Below are 19574 nucleotides of genomic sequence, written 5' to 3' on the forward strand. Positions count from 1 at the left end.
TGCTTCACCCTCAAGTATTTTATAGCAGTTTGAGATAAGATAGGTGTGTCTGTTTGGGCTTCAGATGGAGAAAAACATAAATAACTAGAAACAATCATTTACCACCTAGGATAGGCTGCATTTCATGTGTAGATGTAAAAGTGTCAAAGTCCATATAAGAGAGACTCATTATGGGGAGCCTCAAATGGCCCATATATTTTCATAGGAGACGCACGTCCGAGCTGTGTATGACTTGGACATCGTACTTAACTGACCCTGTCTGCAGAGAACTGGACACCCACGCTACCCGGCAGCCTCTGCTGAGTATGGACTAAACTGAATCTGTTAATAAAATGAAGACTGTTTCTCAATCAGATTTAAATGATGACACAATATCAAGTCCTCTTGCGGTTTGCTGGTCTCTGCCCTGTTTTTGTCCAAACAGCAGAATAGAGCATTCATCTTAAGCAGTTTATTGTTACAAGCCTTAAGGTGGCCCTTTGCTATTGGCAACAGAGTTGAGCAACAGTCTCACAAAGAATGTACCGAAGGGCACTGACATTTCTTCTTTTGGTCAAAGATGTTCATTGTGCAACAATCGTTGGGTCAGCAAATTTCGGGTAGCACAAATGTGGCTGAGTGGAGCTTCCCAAAGACATTCTTTGTGAAAAGTTGTGTGAGGAACTGAAGGATTGTTTCGGGAGAGATGGATTTTTTTCAGTTTGGTATAACTACATCTAGCTTGCCCTTCTCCAAAGTTGCCTACATTAACCATTCTAAAACATATATGTAACATAACAAACAGAAAATCCCAAATGTTTAACTCATGTTAGTGCAAAAGGAAAGTCAGAGGATATTCAAACTCATTAGGGTGCATCCATTAGCACCACGGATAGCCACATGTCATGAGAATCTAAGCAGCCTGGATCAAAGCAATGGACTGACAGACCAACATTCAGAACCATCAAACTGAATTCTACTGTCGTGTGTCCACAAGGGACTGTGGGGGAGCTCATCTAGCATATTGTTGTCATCTCTATCCTAACAACTCTAATTTTTTAATGACATGTAAACCTGTGAACAATCCACAACATCTCTCATTTATAAATACATTGTTGAAAATGGTCTTGTATTGTAAGAAATATAGATGTATTGTTTGTGCCCCTAATACATGAAAGGAGGCCTTGCACACAACATGGAATTGCCAAACTGCTCGTCAAAATGTGCCAATCGTGGCAATCATATTGGTTGGGAGGGGGAGGGGGGGTGGTTGGATGTTTTAAAATAAACAGTCCCTTATCTACCCTCTCACGTACAACTGATGCACACGTAGAGAGGAAGTCTGTTGTCCGACCCTGCATCTGAGAGCACCATCCAGTGAAGGGAAGCTCTGTTGTCCTGGAGCACCAACATACTATGTCAGTTGTTGTGTCCTTTGTCCAGTGTGCACTGTTTATGTACGTTTATCAAGATGGTGGCATAGACATGAAAGGCTGGTTTGGCTGTAACAACTAAATCTCCTTTCCTCCTTTAGAAGGGAAGCTTTTTTGTCGGTGCAAGTTTTTTCCTGCACACAGGAACACCAGTAGACGTGGCTTTAGAGATCCAATAAAGCGATCTCAATGCAGTTGCAACACAGACTCAGGAAAAGCAAAGTCTCTTGTCTAAACGTCCCTCATGTCTGATCAGCATCTGATCCTGGCATCAAATCTTCCTGAGATGAGTGTGTGCTGAGATATTTAGCCTTGGGGTTTGGGTTCATAGGAGTATAACCACAGGCTATTCAGGTTAAGCTATGAAATGCTGCAGTCTCCACGCAGGTGTGCAACTTTAAGAGGCCTCTTTATTTGCAGAATCAACTGAAGTTTTTTCACCTGTGGAATTATGGCAGTGCCCTTAGGGTGGCATTACAATCCATCTGTCCACACAGAATTGGGATTGAATGTGCACACAACTGCCCAAGTTTACTTATTTAGGAAAGGCATGGGCAAACTCTTGATTCCATGGTTGGGTAATAACCGCTTATATGTAACCTGGATTACATAAATATAAAAAAAGTAACTATAATTAGCACAGATTACATTAAAAACATGTGTAGGGCGGTGGTGGCGAAGTCGATAGGGACTTGGCTTGGGAACTGGAAGGTCACCAGTTCAAGTCCCCGAAAGACCAAGTGCTACCGAGGTGTCCCTGAGCAAGGCACCGTTCCCCACATTGCTCCCCGGGCGCCGTTCAAAATGGCAGCACACTGCTCCTAACACTAGGATGGGTCAAATGCAGAGAAATAATTTCCCCATGAGGGATTAATAAAAGTTCATCTTAATCTTAATCTTAATTAGATTTGAGTTACATTGTCAAGGAATTCTTAACTACTTAACATAATGTTGTAGAATACACACCGTATACCTGTAGTTTTTGTAGGGATAGTATATTTCGACAACATGTACATTCTAATATACAAAATACATTTTATTTGCATTACATTATTTTTGGGGGAAATTATATTTCTTGAATTTTGTGGAGCTCGCATTTATATTTTGGCTACGTCTATAGTTCCTTTAGGTATAAGTTTGAGTGTAAGTGTTTTAACAGATATCCAAAAGTATTCAGATTAGAGTCCTTTTTTTAATTATTTTTATTATATTATTTTTTAATTCTAATTAGAAAAATGTCCCATACATTTGTATTAAGTAATTGACTACGTTTCAACGTAACCCAACGTAGACCCAACCAGAGGCAAACCAATGTATTGTGCGGGTGTTGACCACCAAACCAAACCCCCACCCGTCAACCCAAACCAAAACAACCTAAAGCTCTCTCTTCAGTTGCACTGGACAGGAACACTCCAGACTCAGGTGATGTTGTGCCCCTCAGACAAACAGCATCCCCACTGTGAGCCTTTGTGTGAACAGATTACACTTGATAGGTTGAAGAACTGAGGCTCATATCAGCGGAAGCCGGTTCAATCAAAATAATACATCAGAGCACATTCATTTCGAGGGGAGATCAAATGTAAAACCCCGGGCTGACCCCTGAACACTTGCTCCTGAACCCTTCATCCCCTCCTCTGGTGTGCTAATCCTCCTGAAGCCCTCCGTGGGAGCTCATGTGGCCCAGAGGAGATGGACCGGAGGAGGATGAGGCTGACAGCACCAACACAGCTGGCCTGTGGAGCCGAGAGCTGGGACTGGAAGCCTCCCATGGCACCCACGTCCACAGATGTGATGGTCCCCGAAGCGGAGGGAAACCCACTTGTTATGCCCCAAGCCCGCCATGTGCTCGCCTTTTCAGAAACCACACAACCCGATGAACATTGTGCTGGCCAGTGATCTGATGGCTACAGGAGGCGTACGTGATTCATTAGACAAAGGACCACACAAGACTGTTGTTGGGTATTTCCATAAACATTTGAAATAAAAGGCTACATCTATCAAAAGCTCCAGATTAAAGTTTGATTTTGCGCAAACAAAGACTCAGAGCTGCTTTCCCAGAGCCATCATAGAGCGAAAGTACCTTTTGTTCCTGAGGCGTTTCACCCGCAACCTTTGCATGTCATTTAAATTATAAGCAGACAGGATCTCTCTGCAGCATTTTCTTTCCCAAGACTGTTATTTCATTGTATTCTCATCTCAGAAGCCAACGAACACACATTAAATCAACCAGTTTATCTAAGGTACAATGAATCTGGCAAACAGGACCTGACACAATAAGAGAAACAATTGCCATGAATCTCTCCCCGAGGAGGAGCAATTATCTTTCCCCTCTATCAGGGAGAGAGTGAGGATTAGGAGTGTTTGTAACAAGATAATGTGCAGCAAATGTTTGCAAATTCCTCTTAGTGAAGCACTCCTCACATACTTGAACAATGAGCGCTCTGAACTGTACTTGGAGACTGTTAAAGTCTTGCTTTATACTGAATGATATCCTCCTTTGACCAGGACATGACACCTTAAATAGAGGGAGTCAAAGGTCAAGCTGCGGAGCACATGGAGCCATTTAAGAAATGCTAGAGTGGCTGTGGGAAAGTTCTATCGTTGGATATCTTAAATCCTCCATCACTGCTTGTCCTTTCTACTTTGAAGGTACACTACAGCTCGCATTATGTTAAGTTAGAAAAACAAACAAATTCAGGGCCATTCCAGTGCAGTACGAGGCCTGAGAGATGTCATGAGGAAAGGTGGTAAGAGGACTCTGATGTCTTTATTGGGCATATCTTTTTCCTGACAAGGCCTACAAAGCACTTATGTAAACCCTCCCAGTATCACATATCAGCACAGGTATTTAAAAGGCTACAGCCAGACGACTATTTAAATCCGTGTCCCAGCACAGAATTAATTCATCGCTGTGTTTGGATGGCAAATAGTTTTTGATGGAGTGGCTGATAGCACAGACGTGTTTCTGGACACGACAGGGTGGTGAGTTTCCCTGCTGCTCGAGCCAGGGGTTGAGACGCGTGATTAGAAAGGGACATTTTTAGGGTGAAATAAAAAACTCCATCCCTGACATTTTCTTGTAGTGAAAAAGTTGTGAACTACAGGGGAGAGGAAGGGGCCAAGGCCCCATAATATAGCCCTTCTCTCCAAGGCCAGTTGTGACGCAGGGAGCCCGACGCTCCGCGGGCTTGGACAGAGCAGGTCTGTGTGGTGAGCCAACCATAGAAACTCTGTCACCTCTCTGCGCTGCGTGGAAACCCCTATACACTGTCGCTAACAGCGTCCCACAACAGCCACATGTGGACTTTTTTAATTTGTGAAGCTTTACCTGCATTTTGTTTCACACATGTTTATATATAATTGCTGCTATTGATCAAAAAACTGTTAGTTTGCCAAAAATCTACCTTTTGCTACTGTAAATACTATTATTGTCATGGTTAACCTCAAAAGAAGAAAACTAATGTGCTCTTTTACGGAGAGTAAGATGAGATGGTCAATATACGCTTAATAGGAAACCTGTGCTAACACTAAGCTTAGCTTACTGGTGGGATAACAGCTATGCTGTCTTAAAGTAACTAAATCCGCCTACCGACACTTCCAAAGTTAGCCCAAATGTTAGCTCATAATGTTATATCGTAGGATTTGTGGGCAAAACTGTAAGAAAGGCTTAGGCAGTGCCCTATGACACATTCACGATCAATGCCAAGACAACCCATTTTGGTCCAGATGGAACACAGATCTTATGATGTGTCAATTAGTGACCCATTTAGAGGTGCTGTTAAGAATATTTTGAGATGGATAGGCTTGCTGTTTTACACCTGTGTTCAGTCTTTATGTAGGCTGCATCCACTAGCTGTTGGCTTTAGTTTTATATCTATTGTACAGACATGAAAGTGGTATTGATCGAGCTTAGACTCGGAACACTTTTAAACCAAATATTAATGGATTAATGTCAGAACAATTCAGTAAAGCAATAATCAATCAAATGATCTTTAAAAGTTGTAAAGTTCAAGGCATGATCTTGCAGAAGCTTATGCATCGTAAAATGTCTGAGAGAAATAGTTTGGAAAGCTTTGTCATTGTTTTGTTCTACCTCAGTTCAAGCACTATACTGTACAAGGCCTGGTAACCAGCTGTTTGAGCAACACACGTTTTGTATTAGAATAGAATATTTGTATACTGATTTCCTCAACTAATAAAGCTCAATAGAGTTGACATCTATCTTAATCTCAAAATCCAGATCTGTTTTGGAATTTTTGGAGCTCTATTTGTTTGCCACTTTTATCTTGGGTCCCCATCTTGCAACACTGTCAAGGTTTTTTTTTTTATCAAATAGAATAAAATGTTGCTCAAAACAATTGACATTCCTCTTAGCCTCAGCAGTTCTTTCTGTTTGGTGCTGACGAACAAATGTTAGCATGCTGAGAAATGAAAGCCTTGTAAAGTATGCTGATGTTTAAAGCTGAGCACTCTCATTGCGATGATGTTAGCATTCTGAAACTAGCATTTAACTCAAAGTAACGCTGTACATAAGTTAAGCCTCTCAGAGCTGCTACTGTGGCTGTTATTTTGCTAAGAAGTAGACAAAATACAAAAGCAGTGAGGCCTTATTTAACAAGAGTAACATTTGAGCTTAAATTGATGTTTATTTATGTAAAACTGAATCATAAAAAGTGATTGTTAAAAGCAGCCCACACAGTGGAAGGAGGAAGCAGGTTTTGTTTTGATAGAATCTGTTCCACCTTCAGACAACATGGTGGAGCTTCTGTGAGGTCCAGTTCACGTCAGATCCCCCTTCCAGTTAAAACCGACATTTACTGATTAGTTCCTATCAGTCCTCCATGTGACAGCGATGTGCACAGGGTGAGGCCTTGGTATCTCTTTGGGTATCTGAGCTATGTAAACTCACCGCTGTGGGTCATGGCGTAACAACTTGCCTTCTGCTCCGCACAAGAAGATGGCAAAGGTAGAGCATAACAGATTACTCTCACAGCTTTATCACGACTGTTTATTTCTTAGTCAACCTGAAGACGATGCAATACAAGTTTGAGAGTAATCAAAACATAAGTATTCATCACATCACAAAGCGTCTAACAAGTAACATGTCATCTCAGAAAACCAGTCATTAAAGGCAACATTGAAGAATGTCAATACCATAAACTTCATGATCTTGTTACAACTCGACAAAGATAATGTACCATCGAGTTGTGCCAGTTCAGGTGAGTACAAACTACAGCCAAGAGCTAGATTTCCTGCTTTTCCGTTGTATTGTTTTAACCCGGAATAATTACCTCATGTCCATCCCAGAGAAATATCACCAAATACAAAACAACTTGCACCACAATTTAAACTCTAGTTAAGTGTTTTAAGAGAGGGCTTGTTGATTGTGTTCCATTGGTCCTGCTCCAAGTTAAAGACCCTGTGGCACTGCATGGTTACATCGCTCACTAACTTGGCTCTATTACAGTCAGACGATAGAGGATTTTTTTTTGCGTGGATATCCAACAACAATCGAGAGCGTGGAATAGGGGCTTTGCATAGGGGAATAAGGGCTTGTGCTGCCTAGAGAATGAATAGACTTCATAAGGTAGGTCTCAGTAAGGTAAATTGGATGTTCTCGACACATTTAAAAGTATTAATGATATGCAAAGACAAATATCAGAATTGGAAGCGGATTGGGAAGCCACACATAACTAAATCGCATATAAAAAGCCAATATAAACTTAACAAAATGAGGCATGAATGCTTTCTTGTGCCACCAAATATTAGATTATGCAAGTAATCCTTTCAGTCAGCGATGGCCTGGAATTCGAGGAGGCACCGAAGGCCAAGTCATGTCAAGCCGTCAAGTCCTTTCGCCAGCTCGTTGCTATGCAGTCCCTGCTGTTTGTGATTGATGACCATGGCTTGTACATGACCTAGCCCAGTGAGAAGCCTTCCAAGCACTGACCAACACTAAACACGGTTTACTCAGTTTACATCATTGGTAAACAGAGCCATAATCTAGCCCCATAGTTCTCGAATGTTGATATTTTCTTGAGGGCAAAACAAGTACGCACCTTGAGACGGTGGGCTTTGACCCAGCATACTGTCGGCAAGGACTCGTAAAACGTACATCTTGAACCAGATGGATTAAGTGGGGAGTTTGAACTTGAGCATGGAAAAACAAACCTGGGTCGAAGTCTCTTTCATGGTGTTGATTTCAGCTGGTGTAAGCCAGACATTCATCAGAGTTGCAACATAAATTATGGTGTTTTCCCAAAGATAAGCCTTGGTTCTGCTGGGTTCAATCCCAACATGGCAACCTCGAAACTCCATCTTCAGGCGCCAACTGTGAGCGTCACACCTGATTTCATTGACAACTATAATGATTGCATTTCTTATACTGCAATTACTACAGTCAAAATATTGTCTCTAACCCTGAGAAACCATAAGGTTCAGGGTGTAAACTAAATACGTAACATGTAATGTAATACGTACACAAGGAAAGGTTTGTGGGTAAATCCTGTTTGCTTACACTGCAAATGTTGTCTTTAATAATTTTGTTAAAAGCGGTGTCATGAAGAGTTTGGGCCTGGAATTCTTTCGGTGGAATCATTTAAAGATGACAAATCACTGGTGAAGCATAGAGACAGAGACATGAGATAACAGAGAGTAACTGGGAGTGTGTGGGAAGCAAGGCATATTATCTGAGTGCACATGAACCTTTTGTACTGGGGGGGGGGGGGGGGGGGAGAGTTTTAGCTCTGAATTATCTACATTGTTTAAAATCCCTATCCCTCTTGTGTCTTGGCAGACGAGGTACAGGCCGGGGTGTCCATGTGGGCGACTGTAAATGAAACATTCCACGCTGAGTTCAGGACGAGGTTCTTCTTGACTCATCGTCCGTCACCGCATAAAGCCCGCTCTCGGCTTGTGAAGTAACCCATTCTTCTGTCCATGGTGAGCCGGCCAGTAAATTCTCTGGGCCCTCACCGTTGAAAGCTCCATCACCTCCCTAGATGCCTCTATCTCCCTTAATCCACCTCTTATGAACATCTGCAGCGGCGATGACCCACAGTGCACGCATGACTGGCGCTGAAGCATCTGTGTTCACCTCTCTCCAGACAAACTCGTAAATTATCATATAAAAGGAATCGAAAGCAAACACCTGTATTGTGTTTGCCGCTGAATCAGAACAACTCTCTTTGTGCCAAGCTGAAACTGAAACCAAACTCGGACAAAATCAACCAAAAGAAGTGTGAACTCAGACAAGCAAGTCCTTTTTTTAACATGTATTTATCTAAGGATCGTAGTACTGAGTCTGCAAGCTCAGCAGCATTTGGTGTAACTACACCTGGGAGCTTCACAGTAAAAACACGGTAGCTGAGCAGCTGTACAGGAAGGTGCCTTGCTCAAGGGCACTTGGAAAGAGGAAAGTGAAAATCATTGAGGGATATATTCAACTCAATCAATCAATCAATCAATCAATCAATCAATCAATCAATCAATCAATGTTTATTTATATAGCCTGTGAAGTTGACAATTGAGCTGCCCGATCAAGCAAGGAGGCAGAGGCAGAACGTCCAAAAATACAACCCGGTGTGGGCATTTATTAAAACATGAACACATTACACACACAGCCTCAATCCTGCTGCTGCTGTTCACGTGAGCCCAGCCTGCAGCCACCAGGATCTCACCCACAGTCCCCGCCTCCTCAACAGACAGGGAAACAGAGCCTAAATACACACACTCTAATCAGCACAACAAGACACAGGTGAGGGGGGAGGAGACAACATAGGGCACCAGGTGCACACAATCAGCAACAGACATAACGGGAGGGGGAACACTTTTCAAACACAAACTTATAACTGAACAGAAGTACACACATACAAACCCAACTAAATGCAGTCAGAACTTGAACAATTACTGCCACTTAACGCTATGATGTCTACACACCACATATTACTTGCACCCGGATTATTCTTAACCGCTGTCATTCTACCCCAGCATAAGCACTTTCGGCACTCTCGCTAACTCCCCTATCTTGTCAGGCGGAGCCGAGGACCCGACCAGCACCTGCCAGACGACATTTCAATCAATACGGTGTAATCCATACTATCTCAATAATTAGTATAAATTACATAAAATGTGCAAATATGCCATGCCAAACGGTACTGTGCAATCACGCTAATAAAGTGCAAAACTGTTTACTAAAGTGCTGAGTTACGAAGCCCCGAAGCCGTCAGTTCACAGTGACGAAGTTACCTTCGTCACATAGCCCAATATCACAAATGTTACATTTGTCTCAGTGGACTTCACAGTTTGTACAGAATATCAGTATGACAATACGACACCCTCTGTCCTTAGACCCTAACATCGTACAAGGAAACATGTCCGGAAAAAACCCACAGTTTAAAGGGAAAAATGGGAGAAACCTCAGGGAGAGCAACAGAGGAGGGATCCCTCTCCCAGGACGGACAGACGTGCAATAGATGCCGTGTGTAAATTGAAAAGATAATACATTTGCAACATAGGTAGTCCAAATGTTTGGAAATGCATGTGTGTATAATAGGAAGATGAATCCACGAGGATATCCATCCAGGACCTATGATCCAGGACCACAGCCACGACTCAAGATCCAGGGCTCGCGATCCAGGACACAGGACCGCAGGATCATCCATGACTCCGGAACCCGGCATATATAGACACCAAAAAGAAAGAAATGTGGGGAAGCTGGGTTAATCGGAACATGAGAGTACACAGGTACAGACAGAGAGAAGGAAGAAGTAAGATGTCCCCCGACAAACTAAGCCTATATCAGCAAAACTAGTGGCTGAATCTAATCAGCCCTAACTATAAGCTTTATCAAAAAGGAAGGTCTTAAGCGCACTCTTAAAAACGGATAGGGTGTCTGCCGCCCGAACACAAACTGTAAGCTGATTCCACAAATGTGGAGCTTGATAAGAAAAGGCTCTGGCTCCCATTGTACTTTTAGAGATTCTAGGAACAACCAACAACCCTGCATTCTTGGAACGCAATGCCCTAGTAGGACAGTAGGGTATAATGAGTTCTTTAAGGTAAGATGGCGCCTGCCCATTAAGGGCTTTGTAGGCGAGAAGAAGAATTTTAAATTCTATCCTGTGTTCTATAGGGAGCCAGTGTAAGGCAGCCAGAACAGGAGTAATGTGGTCCCTTTTCCTAACTCTGGTTAGTACACGAGCCGCAGCATTTTGAATCAGCTGAAGCGACTTGACTGACTTCTTGGTACACCCTGATAATAAGGAGTTACAATAATCCAGCCTTGAAGTAACAAATGCATGGACTAGTTTCTCTGCATCGTTTTGAGGCAAAATATGCCTGATTTTTGCAATGTTACGTAGATGGAAGTAGGCGGTCCTTGAAATTGATTTTATATGGGCGGTAAAGGATAAATCCTGATCAAATATAACACCAAGATTCCTTACAGTCTCACTGGAGGCCAAATTAATGCCATCCATAGTTAGTATATCTTTAGATAATTTTTTTAGATTCTTCGGGCCAAGTACAATAACTTCAGTTTTGGTCGTGTTTAACATCAACAAATGTAAGGTCATCCACGTTTTTAAGTCCTTGAGGCAGTCTTGAATTTTATTTAGATGATTAATTTCATCAGGCTTGATTGATAAATATAGTTGAGTATCATCCGCATAACAATGAAAGTTTACAGAATGATTCCTTATAATATTGCCTAACGGAAGCATATATAATGTGAACAAAATAGGTCCGAGCACTGAGCCCTGTGGCACTCCATGACTAACTTTGGTTTGCGTGGAAGATTAATCGTTGACACGTACAAACTGAGAGCGTTCAGATAGATAGGACCTAAACCAGCCTAAAGCAGTTCCCTGTATGCCAACTAAGTGCTCTAGTCTTTGCAATAGGATCTCATGGTCGATAGTATCAAATGCAGCACTGAGATCGAGCAAAACAAGAATAGAGACAAGTCCCTTGTCTGAGGCTATTAGAATGTCATTTGTGACTTTAACCAGAGCTGTCTCTGTGCTATGATGTGTTCTAAAGCCAGACTGAAAATCTTCAAATAAATTTAAGTAATCACACAACTGTTTTGCGACCGCTTTCTCAAGAATCTTTGAGAGGAACCGAAGATTAGAAATAGGTATATAGTTGTCTAAAACCTCTGGATCGAGGTTGTGCTTTTTAAGAAGCGGTTTTATCACTGCTACTTTGAATGATTGTGGAACATAGCCTGATAATAAAGACATATTCATAATATTTAATAAAGAAGTGCTAATTAATGGAAACACTTCCTTCAACAGCTTAGTTGGAATTGGGTCTAACATGCACGTTGATGGTTTAGAAGAGAGAATCATTTAATTTAATTGTTCAAGGTTTATGGCTGAAAAGCATTCTAGTTTACTATCTAGTGTAATATTAGAACTTACGTTTCCGTAATTTTGTTTCTAAGAGTAACAATTTTATCGTTAAAAAACCACATAAAATCATTGCTACTGAGTGCTATGGGAATAGAAGGCTCAATCGAGCTATGGCTCTCTGTCAGCCTGGCTACAGTGCTGAAAAGAAATCTTGCATTATTCTTATTCTCATCTATTAATGAAGAGTAGTAAGCTGCTCTCGCTTTACACGGTGCTTTCTTATATTCATTGAGAGTAATATGCCAAATTAAACGGGAATCTTCAAGTTTAGTGGAACGCCATATCCTTTCAAGTTGTCTCGACTTTTGCTTTATTTTGCGGGTTCGGCAACTCTACTCTGAATCCAGTGATGCTCTGGGCATTTGGGTGAAAGATACACTTCGTCTGGAGGTAACTAGCCTCCGGTGAGTGTTGTCGTCTGGCTCTTAATGTGCAGGTGTTTATGTGGCTAATTCTTCATAATGCATTTTGGAGAGGAGTGAAAAGCTCTCCCCGGGGAGTGAAGGGCCCCGGTAGCCCTCACATCTGAAGAGCGGCCTAATGGGAAAGCAAACACAGTGATTACCAAGGCCCCTTTACAAGGAGCAGCCTGCAGTGAGAGTGGACTGCTGCACCTGAACAAGCATGTGTGTGTGTGTGTGTGTGTGTGTGTGTGTGTGTGTGTGTGTGTGTGTGTGTGTGTGTGTGTGTGTGTGTGTGTGTGTGTGTGTGTGTGTGTGTGTGTGTGTGTGTGTGTGTGTGTGTGTGTGTGTGTGTGTGTGTGTGTGTGTGTGTGTGTGTGTGTGTGTGTGTGTGTGTGTGTGTGTGTGTGTGTGTGTGTGTGGTGTGCATTCATGTTCAAGTAGTGCGTGTAGTTGGAGTTGACTGCATCTTAACGAGTTCACGCATCATTTTATTTAATTTTGAGTATGACCTTCACTATATGAGTACATGAGCAGGGTTTTGCCTCGTATCAATTTTAGTCGACAGAACTGTTACATTCTTTACACATTTCCTAGTATTAATCCGTATATTGGAGTAATTGTTCTATTTAGAGCAGACATTTCCACATTTCTAACACATTTCTTTACACTTAAGTGTATGTAAATATGAATAAAGAAGAAATGTATTATGATAGTGTCTTTTTATTTGTTAAGATTATGAACATTTGTAAAACATTATTGAGACAAGGGTCCCTCTGTTTTATTTGAAAAGATCCAATCCAGATTTATTTACTTTGTAACTTAACATGAACCTGGTGAAATATTGTTTCAGGAACATTGCATTCGATTTATGTGATAATGGTCAAGCCTATTCCCTAATGACTTTATGTCACGACCATTAGTTCGAGTAATATAATACTGCATAACCACATGGTCCTGTTGGTGCCGGACAGGGGCCCTTTAATGCATTTCACCCTACTGACCACTTTTACTCTTGAAATATCTCATAACTCTTCTCTCATTTCCCAGAAGAATACAAATCAAAATGATCAACTTCAAAGTTAATTATGTGCACAATAAAATAGCCCTGAAGTGCCAAAAGAGCAGAAATTAGTTATTGCATTAAATGTTTGATAAACTGTCCATTTGTGTGGATTAGTAAACATTTCAAACATATAAATTACATATTTTCATTATCTATTTACTTTGCATTTACATACATATTTTATATTAGTCCTTTCAGTCTTTTTTAAATGATTCCCAGCATGGCAGCCTTGTGCTGTGGTGTGCCATGTCTCCTCAGGGACCGCGGCGGTTGCATAGAGGGTCTTTCTCTGCAGCACACGGGCCCTCTTCACTCTGTGTTGACTTAGTAAATTACTTGGGATGTCAGGGCCCAACCACAGCTTATCCTCGGATGGGGAGGTGGAGGGGGGTGGGGGTGGGGAGGCGCAGAGTGGCGGTGAGAAAAAGAAGGAGTGTGAGAGAAAAGAGGGAGAGAGAAATCATCATAGAGGGCTGGAGCGCAAAAAAGTCTGAGACTGAAAGCTTCAGGTGAAGTGTAGGTTTAGGAACTGGAGACGTGAGTCAAGGATGAAATATTGGCAGGACAGGAAAATACTATTTGTATGGTCTCTTTGACAATAAATACAGCAGTTCAGTCTATTTTCCTATTAGGGTCAAATAAAAAAGGAAAACACAACTTTAACGTACATTTGAATAATTACATACACATATTTGTAAAATATTACAATAATTAGTAATAATTTGATTACATTTTCTGTAATCTTGCTTAATTTCTCTCATGGAAAATAACAGGATAGTTAAGTAATTCAATAATAATAAAGAATTGTATTTATATATCACTCTTTAACATATACAGCGTTATCTAGAGGCGCTAAAAATAAAGGGTAAATCACATTTATTCTATGTATTTGTATACTTTTACATTTATATTTGGTAAGAAAAAAACCTTGCTAGAAAAAGAATTCTCTTGAAAACTTAACTTTGTAACGTTTGGGAAAAGCCAAAAAAGCTGTAATCTGTTTCTAAGTAAGGGAGAAAATAATACAAAACATTCGTACCGGTAATCTTTAATCCCCTCATTATATACGAGACACAAACATCTCAATGCTAATGGAAAAAGGCCCCTCACATTTTTTCTCTGTGTTGTAATGTGTCATTTTGAACCTCACAACAAGGGTTTGTTGGCTTTTTCCCCCTCCTCTGCTGGTTGTGCAGCCCGTCCAGGTGGATGGAGGGGCCGGGCAGTCCGGGCCCCCGGCTGTGTGGTATGCATGCTGCGCGCTTAGGGCTGTCTGTGCCGCAGCCTGTCTGCAGTCAGGCGAGCACACTGCACACCTGTGGCCCCTGTGCTTAGTTCTGTTTGCTTTGACACCTCGGATGCTGTCTCCTTCAACAACACATCTCTCATCCTCGCCATCATCCTCATCATCCCCCACCCCCACACCTTTTTGTTTGTCCTTCTTTAGTCCTTTAAAAAGGTTTTTTTCTATCATTGCTTTGTATTTATGTCCGTTTTGGCACATAAATATATAAAGAAGGGTCAAAAGTGACCTCAAGCTGTGCATCATTTTCTCAGTCGTTTTTCTATTTTCTTAGCCTAGTACATTCAGAAATGTGTGGAATTATGGTCAACCAGCCTTTTTGTTTGATTCATAATCGCCCAGTTCCATCAACACTTGCACTCACTTCTATTCTCAGACCCCTTTCTACAAAATCACATTTTCCCCTTCATCTGTCCTCAGATCAGGCTAAGCCTTTGATAGGGATGGTGGTGGGGGGCATGGGAGCGGTGGGGGTGGAGGGTGATGTGTGATGGTGGGTCGGGGTGTCAGTGGCTCCCCAGGACCTGCTCTGAAAGGATGTGAATGAATCCCTTGCCAAGTTAAGAAGAAAAAAAACGTTTCTCAAAGAAGCGCTTTGTGTGCAATAATCATGCCATTATAGTGCCACAATCGCCTCGTCTAATTTGTCATAACATGCTTTGCCATTCGCTGACATCCCCTGTCCACCTTTAAGGGAGGATTCACCACGCCTCTGTTGCTCTTCAGTCAGACTGGAGAGGTGGTGGGTCGAAAACAGATTTGAGTAGTAAAAGATATTATGATCAACTCTTTCGATTTTAATCCGACATATTCTATATGTTTCATATGTTGTATACATCACATTCCTTGGCATATGAAATGCTAATTTTCTTGACTTTTTCTCAATCTGTATCCAAAGACCCTTTCCATTTGACGACAACCCGGCTAACACCTGCTAACTTCTGGCTGTTGTCTTAAAGGTCAAAATGTACATTCATTCCCAGATCAAATGCAGTGATCTCAAACTAAATGTATCCATGTTCAATGTTGCATTTAGGGACTTCTACTTAATTTCCCAGATGATCTAAATGCGGTGGTTCATAACAGAGCGAAGAGAGAGAGAGAACAGGAAAGTAAATTGGCTCTAAACCATTAAGTTAAAACAGTAGAATAATTATTTGATGAACATGAGGCCGAAGATCTGAGAACCATGACGATGTGGTCCACTTTCTTGGTGTGAGTGAGGATTCAGGCAGCAGCGTTCTGAATACTGGCATGTAGAGAGACATTTATAGACAGCATTTCAATAGTTGAGCCTACTAAGGACCAATCTGTGAGCAGGTTTTCCTTTGACTTGCTGAGAAATAAGTCCTTCCTTTCTTTAGCGTTGTCCCTTTATCTAACCCCGGTCCCATTCTCAGCGCCCAGATCTGAGGCAGCTTCGGTAGAATGGCGAGTCTTTCCTCTGATACAGACATTCAAAACGAATGCCATTTAAGCAGGCCTCTGACACTGGACATTCACATAACCTGACTTCTAACGTTTTCTAGCCGGTGAAGAGAGGGGGGGGGGAGCGGCAACAAGAGCCTCTTTCAGGGGCATTTCAGCGCGGATTACAGCGGCTGACTGCTCCCCACGTCTGAACAATGTGACCACAAGGCCTTCATGATTTGTAGCTTTGCTGGGTTCTGCAGAACTAATAAATCATTAAATCACCTTATTAAATAAAAAGAAGGCAGAAAGATTAGAGTAGCATGAGAACCATATGCAGACAGGAAGGAAGTAGGCGGGCGAGGAGGAGGAGGAGTTACGCTCACTGTCTTACTCATACATATTACCCTCAGGATTCATGTGACAAGCTAGCATTTGGGTAGATTCACATATTGATGTAGTAGAAGGAGTTGACTTCCGACCAATAAGCAACAGAGGGCACCAAGCAGATGCATGAGATGTGTTTACTGCTGGCCCGTCGACTTGCTTTCTTCTTGCATCTGGCTTGTTTGTGACTGCTGTGATTTAGAGATCTATTAATTTACTTCTGTGTTCTTCTGGTGGCAGTGAGTGACTGGAGGAGAGTTATGCGATGAGTACTCAGTTTTTGTCCCGGACTTGTTTTAAGCCCGGAGCTCAACAGTCAGACTCCTCCAGGGAAAGTACAAAGCCTTGCCCGGTGGTCTGCACACATGCCTGCAAGATCTGCCCAAAACAGCCTGGATGGTGGGGTGGCAGAGACACACCTGCTTTGTAAATACCATCTTCCTCACTACTGCGGCCAACTGAAAATCCATCCTCTATAATTGCAAAGACTCTAAGGCACCATAGATTTGAAGTAGCCTCGGTTTTAGAATACTCAATCGGAAAGAACACTGAATTTGATCCAGGTGTGGAGATCTTTCATTTCCTGTTGTAAGCTACTTGTAAAATAAGGATATAGAAATGAAAAAAATACGAAATCAACTGATAAGTCTGGCAAAATGTTGGTACTGAATCAGCAATTACAATATAATTAATCTGGATTATCTGCAATCCTTAACGTCTAATTCATAAAAGGTGCTATCAAAAAGGAAGAGGATCATTTAAGTCAATATGATTAATCACCTGGGGAACATGAATACTATAGGCTACTATACCTTGTTCTGCATATCCATGAAGTCCATTTTGAGATGTTTCAGTTAATGTTCACCCATTGGTGGCGCTAGACATGAAGAGGCTCATGAAAGTCAGTCGTAGCTATGTATCCTCTGAGAACCATGAACACAATTGAATGTCAATCCATCTGATACTTGTAGAGATATACATAAGGCTGGTGACGGATGAATTAAATTACAATTTCTAGTTTGACAATGCAAAGCCCACATCAAATTGACATTAAAGTGGACTATATAAAGTAACATGCACATCTTCAATTATTTGCAAGATCACATATTTTTCACCCCATCTGTGTTTTTCCTTTTGTTTTTTTTGCTTCTGGCATCTTAGAAACCAGAACATCCACCTGGATGTCAGAATGACCCCAGAGTATGACCTTTGACCTCTCAGAGGCTGGAGTCCCACCACCTGAAAGCTGTATTGTGCGCCGGTGTTCACCTGATGTTTGGATAGACTACCATTCTCAAAACAGCAGAGACATGGCAGGGCAGGTCACCAAAGAGAGAGCAAAACAAAGAGTCAGATTTCACAGACCCTCTATCAATCAAACATCTTAGAAGCACAATCGTGCTCGCACTACCTACAGGAATCCCACCGGCTTCAAAGGGAACATTGTGAGGGGTTTTACCTTGCTTCTGGAGATGGGATTGTGACAGATCAGCAGCAGTGTTTATTGTCCTTCTTTACTACTTGACACAACCTGACGGTGTTAGTGTTGCATTTACCAAGGGGGAATTAATTCAACGTGGAAATAATAGTGCAAAAAATGTATCCTTTGTCTTCAATGCATGCTAAGTAATACTTATGAGTGCATGAGCAAGCATGAGCAAGCTCTCGTACATTCCCAAACATAAATTATGGTAGGACCAATGAATACCCTACTGTTGTGTGTGTTACTGAAAGCTGCCATGTCTGCTTTGTATACAGCACAATGCTTAAATGACTGGACTGAGATACACATGCATTGTTCTGGTGTCAGGATCCACAGAGGTGTGTGTGTGTGTGTGTGTGTGTGTGTGTGTGTGTGTGTGTGTGTGTGTGTGTGTGTGTGTGTGTGTGTGTGTGTGTGTGTGTGTGTGTGTGTGTGTGTGTGTGTGTGTGTGTGTGTGTGTGTGTGTGTGTGTGTGTGTGTGTGTGTGTGTGTGTGTGTGTGAGGTTGATCTGTAACGTATTCAGCTTGTTCAGGGAGGCTTAGGAGTTTCTACATTTACAAGGTCACAGGGTCAGCTGACTCTTAAAGCTGCTTAGAAAGTTGTTTGTGAGCATTTTGACCCGAATTTGTAGCTTATTTGTTTTTTGAGTTGTTGACTATTTTACGATTTAAGGCACAGATTGAAGTTTTTAAGGCGGTATTATCTCTCCGCACCACAGCTGAGATTGCTTTGAAACACTATCGAGAGGATATTTTGCCTAATTGTTTATTGATATACTTGTCAGTCGGTGGTATGGAAGTCTGTTTTCCTCCCGACCACCTCAGCCTCACCCACCCACCCACCACCCGCCTCGCCTCTGCCGTGCACCTGTAGCAGGCAGCTGTGGGTGGGCGGGTCTTGGCTGTCAGTGGAACATTCCAGAGGAGAAGTCACCCCATTAATCCCTTGGGTTTAGGCCCAACAGACAGACCCCCCCCCCCCACCTCCTTCCCTCCCTCCTTATACCTCCAGTACCCCTCATTGCTTCTCTCCCTTTCTCCCATCGTTGCCCCTTCCTCACGGCGCTCCCTCTCAGCCCTGGTCAGGCTCAAATGGGATACTGCTATGTCAAAGGTAGACACTGTGAGAATGAGATTAAAGGACGAGTACCCCCCCACATACACCCCCCCCCCCCACGGACATGTCAAAGATTTGTGGTTGCTCAGTCATGTATATCAAACTTTCACACGTTCTTACTGTGACATTATTCATTTGCAATTCACAGTTGTTTGCTACTTACTCTGTCAATGTGGTCTAATTAGTGGGTGTTTGGAGGTGTGAAGGCCATGAACACATACACAGCTCTTTCTCTTGTCAACTGGAAATTTCACTCCTCTAATTGCCCATATCACTCTCTCAGAATCACAGTTTCTTCTGTCCCACTGTCTATTAACCATGATGCACACAAGAGTCTCTTTATCAAGCCGGGACATTCTGATGGCAGGCCAGATCCTGAACTTGGCAGCTACCCCATTCAGCTGGAACACATACATGAGAAAAGCTGCACAATCCACCCGACAAGCGCAGGGGATGACGTTCCCTTAGCTGTTCCCCCGGGACTGCAGACACTCTATCTCCAGCGTATCATTTTGTCTTGCTCCGTTGGCTGTTTGTCAGGAATGACTGAATGCTCCCAAGCCAGGAAGGCTGATATAAC

Source organism: Pseudochaenichthys georgianus, chromosome 15, assembly GCF_902827115.2.
Source record: "Pseudochaenichthys georgianus chromosome 15, fPseGeo1.2, whole genome shotgun sequence".
Classification (NCBI taxonomy): domain Eukaryota; kingdom Metazoa; phylum Chordata; class Actinopteri; order Perciformes; family Channichthyidae; genus Pseudochaenichthys; species Pseudochaenichthys georgianus.